The following is a 10,143-nucleotide window of genomic DNA, read 5'->3' on the forward strand; positions in this document are numbered from 1 at the left end:
TTATGGATGGAAGAATTAAATAGTATTGTTTATTTTTTTAAAAATAAGGGTAAACTACGCATTTAGTAATTAAACTATCAATTTTAATTTATTTTAGTACCTAAACTTTCATTTTTTTTAAAATCATACCTACACTTAGTTTAGATTTCAATTTGGTACCTACATTATTTATTAATCAACTAATCTGGATTGGGTACTGCAGAGACAATGGCAACTCTCTCAACCCATTTTGTTCCATTCACAAATGTCAGGATTCGAACCCCTAACTTTTATTTAAGAGATCTAGTGTCTCATCATATTAGACTAAATAATTGTTGGTTGATCTCATATTTCAATACTAGGTGTAAGTTATGTAACAAATAAATACCGTAAAAGAAACATATTAGTATTAATAAGTATAAAATAATTAAATGAAGAAGAAATTATTGATGTGTCATGATAGTTCACTATTTTAGAAACGAATTCATCTTAATTAGTGTAATCGTAAACAAATTATCGTTATCGAAATTAATATAGTACTCTCAAAATTTTAAAAGACGATCTCTAAAAAGATAAATACACAATATATAGATCAAGGATGTGTATTAACCCAAACACAAATCAACGACATGCATACATTAGCTAGACTATAACTCTAACCAATAATTAAAATGATGAAATAGGTGAAATATTATGAAAATTTTTATCAAAATTAATATCTAACGAATATGAGATATAACTGTATTTGCCTACCTACCGAATTAATAATTAATGAGACATATAATCGAGATTAATCCTTTTTTTAATAAAATTTTATTGCTGAGAAAAAAATAATATTAGAATTGGGTATACAAGATAAACATGTTGGATTGAGACAAGTTTTATCCTCCTTTATGACCATTCTTTGATGTTTTCGTTCTTATTAATAGTAGTTTATTTAGAAGAAAAAACGAAAAAAGAAAAAGCTGAAATTAAATTAATGCCATTTGTAAGGGACAAATTCGCCAATCCATTATTGAAAAATAAGATTATTTATTTTTTATTTGATAAATATATATTTTATATATAAAGTGTTTTTTAGTGTAGTGGTGGTGTGTTAGTGCTATTACACACAACAGATAAGATGATACATGGCAAATAGCAGATGAAGAAAATTTTAATAATTTTAAATATTTAATTAAACTTAAATAATATATTTTATTTTAAAAAAAGTTAGGTCATCAAATTTATTCTTTGAATCTAACATCCATTAATGATAGATAATAAAAAATTCAATTTAGATATAAAATCACATTAAACAATAATAAAATTTAACTAATATTCTGATATTTGTAACACCGCATTAATTTTTATGGTAAACTGCATATTTAGTACACCCACTTATCATTTTTGTTTTGTTTTGGTCACTTAACTTTTTTTTAAATCATACTTAACGTTACATTTTAGTTTCATTTTGATCACCCACCGTTGAAGCCATTAGAAACTGATGCCAACAAAGATACATAGTATTAAGATTAAGTGTTCTAAATGGAAACTGTTATTTTGTTTGTGGACTTTTTACCAAACTCTATTCACTGGAAAGGTTTATGGCAGGTAGTGGGTCGATATGGTGAGGTTATCAGCGTCTATATTCCAAAGAAGAAGAGTCGAGCAGGAACAAGGTTTGGTTTTGTTAAAGTTAGTAATTTGGTTGAAGCGGAGAGAGTTAGAGATCGAATGAATGGTCTTATGGTGAATGGAAGTCGATTATTAGTGAGTTTTGCCAAGTATATATCGAAGGATCTTAAGAAAAATAGTTTGTAAAGTAAGCTGGCCTGGAAATAAAAAATTGCGAGATCCCCCCCTTATGTGAAGAATCTAAAAGTATGTTGGCTGGTCAAGAGGGTGCTTTAAGAAAGGAAGTATTGGGTCATGTTGATGAAGAGGAAGTAAGAAAATTGAGGAGATGCTTGGTGGGTGAAATGGCTAGTGTTTGTAGTGTGGGGAGTATCGTTGATAGATTACATAACTGGGGATTAGGGGAAATTAGAGTTCAAAGATTACGTGGGAATTTCTTCATGCTTACCATTGAGGATGAAGACTTGTTTTTCATGTTGGAAGACCTCCAGTGGTCGTATTTGAAGGAGATTTTTGTGGATGTTAAGATGTGGACAGAGTCTTTATGCCATAAGGAAAGAGTTGTATGGCTGGAGATAGATGGTTTACCACTGTAATGCTGGAATGAAATCACATTGAAAAGGTTGGTTAGTTTGTGGGGTAAGTTTGAAGCTTATGGAGAAAATGTTAAACATCATATAGATTGCGAAAAAGTTAATATGATGATATCAAATACGATGGAAGCCTGGATTGATGAAGTTGTTGATGTAGTGGTGGAGAATCAGAAGTTTGGTGTCCGAGTTCTCAAAGTAGGGATGGTGGATAACTCGGTAGCGAAATTGCCTATTTTTGAAAATAACAAGAAAAAAGACAGAATGGGGTTGAGAAGGTTGGAGAAGAGATTGGGGCTGTAAAAGATGGAGTTGCATCGGAATATCTTTCCGATGATAAGTCGGAGGCGTCCTCGTCGGGGTGTTCAGCGGAAAAGAAAGGGATTACGAAAATTAGTAACGGCGCATTTAATGTCTCGTGTACTAAAGATAGCCTAAGAGATTGTAGTCAGGATTGTGTTAGGAAGCCTAGCAAGGGTGGTTGTAGTCTCGAAGAAGGAAGAGAGAGTGAAGATTTTCAAATTCAAAATCTTTCTATTAATGAGGGTGTTCAGGGAGCGGGTGATGTTGGGGTAGAGTCCAAGGCATTAGGTGCTGACGAGGTTATTATTTTCAATGATGGGGTTTCAATGTTGAATGATAGAGATAGAGATGTAGGGGCTATTGTAGGTGTTGCAAAAAATGGGCTTTCTAGTCATGGTAATAAGGCTATTGAGGAGTCATCAGGGATGGGCTTATCGATTGAAGGCTTAATGGATTTTAATTGTGTAAGTCGGTTGGCATTAGGGGAGAATAATGAAGGAATCAAAGTGGTCAATTCTAATCCAAGTGATATGGGAAAGTCAAATATAAAGGAGAAAAAAATAGCGAGCATTTTGGGGGAGATTGTGGAGAAGAACCGGGCGTGCCAGAAACATCTTGGAGAAAAAAAAAAGAAATCGAAGAAATTCGGTTCTCTTATGGATATTCAGGACAAAGTCCTATCGAAAGCGGAGAGAAAAAGAAGAGATCGGGCGTTGAAGAGATTAAATTTGAAGAAGTCTGATCTTATAACCTCTGAATTATCAAGGAGATCTCTTTCGGATTCTTATTTAAAGAGAAGAAAGGAATATGCATTTGTTGAAGCGGAGAAGACGTTGGAATTAGGTAAGATTCTTGGTATTAAGTTTGTTGGTTCTGAAAGTGAGATTATTAAGGATCTTGAATCTTTAGTATGTGTTGAGGTTGGTGTGAAATTGTAAGGGGAAGCGGATGTCATAATGTTTGATCTATGAGGATTAGTCATTGTTTTCTAGAGGAGTTGGTGGAGTTATTTATAAATGTTCTTAGTGATAGATTTAGTACATCGATTATTTTTTATACTGTATTGCTGTGTGTCCAAGTTTCTATTATGGTTTCTATTGTTGAGAAGGATGTTGGGTGATGGTGGTTTGATGACGTCATCCAATATGGTTCTGGTAGTTTTCTTTAATAATAAGATCTTTGCTCTGAAATTAAGGATCCTTTTTCTTCTGGAAGATGGATTGATTGTGGACGGTCTTGATAAGTTGAACCATAGGGTTTTCAAGGTTTATTTGTCGGTTTGGAGGGTGAATTTTAGTGTGTAGGAGGATCCGTGGAGGTAAAGTTTGATCAAATTGGTTTCTTGTAGGGGTATTAATCACGATATAGTTTCAAAGAGCACTGTTTTTTTTCCAAAGAATTGAAAACCGATGATCGTTGTAAGGGAGGGATGTTGGTGTTTATTTAGTTTCTGTTGTGTTGAATCTTAAGTGGAGGTTTCTTAGACATTTTTAGTTAGCATTGTCTTTGATAATTCAGCAGCAGGTTGTATGTGTTTTCTTTGATTTCTAAAATTAAACTCAACATTAGCTTCTAGCTTGATTCGGATTCTTCTTTGGAGGCTTTAAAGATTTGGTTCTTTTTGTGGAGATAGTCGGCTTTGGTTCTAAGTTCAGCTTAATGCTGGATTTTCCAGTGTAATATTGCGATACTTGGATCTTCTTCGAGCATTTTTTGTCTGGTTCCACACTATGGTACTACTGGTTATGTTACTGCTGTCTCTGCATGAGACGATGATGTCGAGGAAGCCCTTTCGATTGGTTTTGCTTTATTGGTTTTTAATTTTTTTTTGGTCTTGTGGGATGTAATGGTGTACTGCTCTGAGATGGATGTTTTGGTCTCTGTTTTTTGTCAGCAGTGCTTGTTGCTGTTCTCTTATGTAGCACTCTTTTCCTCCAATATGTTTTAGGGAGGTTTTTAACGAGGCTCATAAGGTGAACTTTGTCTTATGCTTTTATTTAATAAATTGATTCTTGCCAAGCAAAAAAAAATTTTTTGATCACCCACCATTAAAAAATTAACAGAACTATTGATGTGACATTCTTTTATTTTTTTTCAATGATGACATGACATTACCTACAATATCACCGTTTATTTTTTAACGACATATGGTCAAAATGAAACCAAAACTAAATGTTAGGTATGATTTTGAAAAAAAAATTAATTAGATAATGAATATGTGATTTTTAGAATGATTCGAAAGCATTTTAAAACTTGAACAGGATACGGATGCTGGAACTCAACTTGAGTACGAAGAATTGAAGGAAGAAGTGAGGAGAATGGTGGTGACTAATATGGATAAGCCATCCCAAAAAGTGCACGTAATTGATGCAGTCCAGCGCTTAGGTGTGGCCTACCATTTCGAGAAAGAGATAGAAGAAGTCTTACAAATTATAAATCATGCTCAGGTCGACGACGATCTCTACACCACATCTGTTCGGTTTCGTCTGCTAAGAGAGTACGGTTTCAATGTTCATTGCGGTATGTCTTAATTTACTTCTGGCATGGTTAATATTTTGATAGTGTTATATTTTGAGGTTTAGGGTTTAGGGTTTTGAATAAAAAAAAATAAACAATGGTGTATTGTTTTATTGTTAAATTAAGATTGAAGAAGAATATGATAAAATTTAATTCAAAATTAAGTGAAGTAATAAGAGAGATGAAAGAAGACGGTTGAAACTAAAAAAATTTATGGAATTGGAAAAAATTAGAGGTCCCAATTTTAAATATAAAAATAGAAAAATCTGTGCAGTCGCTCAAGGTGCTCTTCTAAAAGCTGGTCATGTGTAACTATTTGTTTATGTTTATGTAAATGGCATTCAATCATTAAATATATAGTAATATAAAGAATTAATTAAAAAATAAGTATTTGAAAGTTCCTTCTTGTTTGTTCGAGGTATTTAATTTTTCTTTGTAAAAGTAGGTACCTAGCTTTTAATCATTTACCATTTAAGGTGTTTGAGAGTTAAAAAATATATATTATCCAATCAGCAATTGACATGTATTATGTTTTTTAATTTCTTTTAATTTTATTTTTTAAAATTAAAATCATTATTTTTCTAAACCTCTATAATCGCTAAATTACTTAGAATCCTTATCTCTCTTAAATCACATATGTCACTGGAGCATCACCCACGAGGGGTCATCCCTTCTGTTGTCAGACTTCTACTAGTCGATCGTTCCCTTATAGTCACACGTCGTCTCCCTAAATAGAATAGTTGTTTATCCCTTCGATTAATCTTCGATCGTTGCTCCGTTTTCGACACCTCCCACACCATCGTATTCCTTGTGTCGTTCTGAGTCCACCGGTGTCCGTCTCGTCTCCGTCGTCGGCGGCGCGTGAGGGAGGTGAAGCAGTCAAAGTTTTCGATGTGTTGAAATTGACCTCTCCGTCGTTCAAAATTGTGAACCAAGCTTTGTAAGTACCTCAAAATTGCTTAAAATAATTTTAGGAAATTTTTCTGTAATTTTTTCGGCACCGGAGGAGGTCCCACGCGCCCCTACGCGCCGCCCCTGCGCGTGGGGGAGCTTCGAAATAGGTAATAAGCAGTTTGATCGGTTCGACCCGTTGACCCGACCCAACCCGTTGGCCGTTGACCGATCGTTGATAGTTGACTTTGACAAAAAAGTCAAATTTTTTCGAAAAGTCATATTTTAAGTTTTTTAATGTCCTGAGTCCGAATCCGAAGTCCGTTTTTCGAAATTCGAACCCGAAAGCCTAGAAATCGTCATTCAAACCCGTTTACTTTGACTTTCACCAAAAAGTCAAAATTTTCGAAAAGTCATATTTTATATTTTTCGACGTCCTGAATCTGATTCTGAAGTCCGTTTTGCCAAATTCTAACCCGAAATCCCAAAATCGAGCTCGTTAAACCAAAAATGCTTAGTATTTTTAGCATTTTTGATTATTTATTTGAGATATAGTTATGGAATTAATCCAATAAGATATTTTATGAAGGTATTCGTGTTTCACCTGAGCGAGAATCAGTTAGGTCCGGTATTGCCCGTTCGTCAAATCCACCCGAACCACGTACTACGAGAATTACCCGTAGGTTTTCGTAAATTATTTAAATAAAGGTTAAGATTATCCATATTAGGATTCCAATCTGGATTTTTTCGATTCGTAGGATCTAGCGCTGCAGCAGAGCGTGATCGACAGACTCAGTAGTAGGCTTCCCTCTCCGATTACTCAGACTATTACAGGTGTGTTTCCTGAAGGTGTTACCTTACTGTTTTAAAATATCTATTTGATACTGTTTATTTGATATCTGATTTATGGCACACTTCTGATATGATCTCTGGTTATACGGTATATTTTTATACCTGATTTCTGAATATGGCTTATCTGATATATGATTTACCGTACGTTACTGATTTGACTTTTGTTTTTCGTATTTCTGTATATGATTTCTAATTGTTTTTTATATACAGTGTATGGAACACACTGGCCTTTAGCTCATTATGTAAATTTTAACCTTTTCAGATAACAGCAGACCGTAATCTAACAGATTTGGTATCAGGGGAGATCAACTACTTTTACTTTGTACGAACGTATTTCTCTATATGTTTTTCAGTTATATTTGGTGACATGTATTTTGCTATCGTTTTTGGATATAACCGTATTACTGATATTTTGTTCCGTAAATATTTTGTATGGTTTTCTAAAATATGTATTCATATATGTTTATCGTATAAATCTTTATTATGGATAAATTTTATATATTAATGAAATGTGGATTTCAACGTTGTTTTAAAAATAAAAAGAATTTCTGAATGTGATACGTAAGTACCTAGACATAGGCATAACGTAGGCCGGGTTTAGGGGGTTACATGTATGTTCGTCATCGTCAGTGAGACTTGAACCGCCCGAACCTCCACTCATCGTCTGATCTCTGATCATTAAAGGGATTTAAGGATTTACGTTTCTTTTTTGAGAAATTATAAAATTTAGTTTTTTAAACTTATAAATTTAGTGTTTTTTTTTATAAAATTAATATTAATCATAAACTAATGTCATGTGTTAACTAACCATTGGTTGACAATTTTTTTAATATTGTTGATGAAGATGATCTTAAAATAGTAACAAAATAAAATTTTAGGCACCTTAAATAGTAATAAAATAAACGTAAGACACCTACTGTGATAAAATAAAAATGTAAACATCTATAACAAACAAGAAATATATGAGTAGATACACGTCTGTAAATTTGTTTGCTAATTGAGTAGATACATTCAACAAGTTCAAAGATGAGAACGGAAAGTTCAAAGAATCCTTAATTGGTGATGTAAAAGGCATACTCGAATTGTACGAAGCTGCAAATTTTCAAGTGCATGGGGAGAATATATTAGAAGAAGCTCTTTCTTTCACTAAATTCCATCTAAAGTTGGCAGAACCAAAGGCAGACTACCCTCTCTCCACACAGATTGCTGATGCTCTAAACCGACCCCTTCTCAAGAGCTTACCGAGGGTGGTTGCTACGACCTACATTCCCATATATGAAGGATATGGTACCATAGACCAAAACTTACTGAAATTTGCAAAGCTAGATTTCAAAACAGTACAACATTTGCACAAGGAGGAGATAAAGGAGATAAGGAGGTAATCTATAATGTTGTTTTTTTTGGGGGTTGAGTCAAATAAGAACTTTATCAACATAATTTCCTTTCTTTTTTTTCTTATTGCAGGTGGTGGAAAAGTTTAGATTTTGCAACCAATTTTCCCTTTGCACGAGACAGAATGGCGGAATGTTATTTGTGGATAGTGGGAGTGTACTTTGAACCCCACTACTCTATTGCTAGAACTTTTATGACCAAAGTACTATGCCTCACATCACTTTTGGACGATATTTATGATGCATATGGCACAAATGAAGAACTTGAAATATTTACAAAAGCAATCACCCGGTGACATATTGTAGGTGGGATATCAACTGCAAAGATCAACTTCCGGACTACATGAAATTGTGCTATACCATACTCTTAAATGTTTATAAAGAAAATGGAAGACTTGATGTTGGAACAAGGAAAATCATATCGTATCCAGTACGCAATAGAAGCGGTATATACTTAGCCTGCAATCTTTTTTTGGATAAATTTCTCATATTATTATCCAAGAAGCAGTAGAAAACTCACTGTTACAACTAATACAGCCAAAGAAGAACAAAAAACAGCCTCCCTGAGAGATATTAATCCCCCAAGCTAAACAAAGGTTCTTGTTAACATCACTATTCTTAATGGCCATCCTAAGTGTCTTCACCCTAACAGCTCCTTTAATATAATTCACCATACTCTCAATATCTCTACTAATGCCCCTAAACTGCCTATGATTTCTTTGCTCCCATATATAGTATACATATGCACACCAAGCTACCCTAAGTATAAACACAAGAAAGGATTTACCATTGAAACGAGAAATCACCCAATCCAACTCCTCATCCCAACTTCCCACATTCTTACCAACGTTGCATAACCGAGTGACCTCCTCCCAAACTGCCTTCGAGAAAGAGCATTCAAAGAAAATATGGATGTGAGTCTCAGCCACATCTCCACACAATATGCATTTATCATCTACCTCAATTCTCATTCGAATCAGTCTATCAGCAGTTGGCAACCTATCAAGTATAGCCATCCAAGCAATAAGAGAATGCTTTGGAATGTGCATAGGATACCAGACAAGCTTTTTCCATAAAACGTTCTATTTTCTCCCCATGATCTCCTTCCACAGCTAACGAGTATTTACTTTATCCCAATTCGTGATCCAAGAGAACAAAGGTTGAACTTCCTCCCACATCTTCATAATTTTCACAAACTCCAGCTAAAATAGGATTTGCATTCAATAGACCATAAATCAATACCTTTAAAAACATATGTTTTTACCCAAGCAACCCAAAGTGAACCCTCTGCAACAAGTAATACATTCACCAATAACAACAACACACAAGCTTTGTTCCAGCATTTTAAGTTTTTTAGACCTAGCCCCCTTCAGATTTAGGAGTACAAATACTCTCCCAACTCACTCGAGCTCCCTTAGCTGGCATATCTCCACCCTTCCAAAAAAATCTAGCACAAAACTGGTCAACCCTTTTAATCACAACAGCAGGAAATATTAGCTGTCTACACCAGAAGTTTACAATGTTGAATAAAACAACTTTAACTAATTGCAACATACCTGTATAACTTAACCACCTATTCGACCAAAGCCCCAACTTAGTCTTAATTTTCTCCACTAGACTTGCACAATCCTTTTCTGTTAATTTCCTAGGGACAAGAGGCACCCCTAGATATCTCACAAGAAGACTACCTATTTTGAAACCAGTAGCCTCACACACCAAAGACCTCTGACTATCTACCATGCCAACAATAAAAATTTCAGTCTTTGAAACATTAAGCCTTAATCTAGTCAGCTCATAAAACCTTTCCAAGACACATTTCACACCTATAATAGAATCCAGAGAACCCTTGCAAAAAAAAATCAACAGATCATCTGCAAAGCACAAGTGGGTTAACTTCACTTTTTTGCACTTAGGGTGAAACTAAAAAATATTTCCAGAAGCAGCACTATTCAACATTTTGGAGAGGGCATTCATAGCAACTACAAACAGGTAAGGGGAGAGAG

This window comes from Hibiscus syriacus, unplaced genomic scaffold, assembly GCF_006381635.1.
Source record: "Hibiscus syriacus cultivar Baekdansim isolate YM2019G1 unplaced genomic scaffold, ASM638163v2 tig00111754_pilon, whole genome shotgun sequence".
In the NCBI taxonomy this organism is placed as follows: Eukaryota; Viridiplantae; Streptophyta; class Magnoliopsida; order Malvales; family Malvaceae; genus Hibiscus; species Hibiscus syriacus.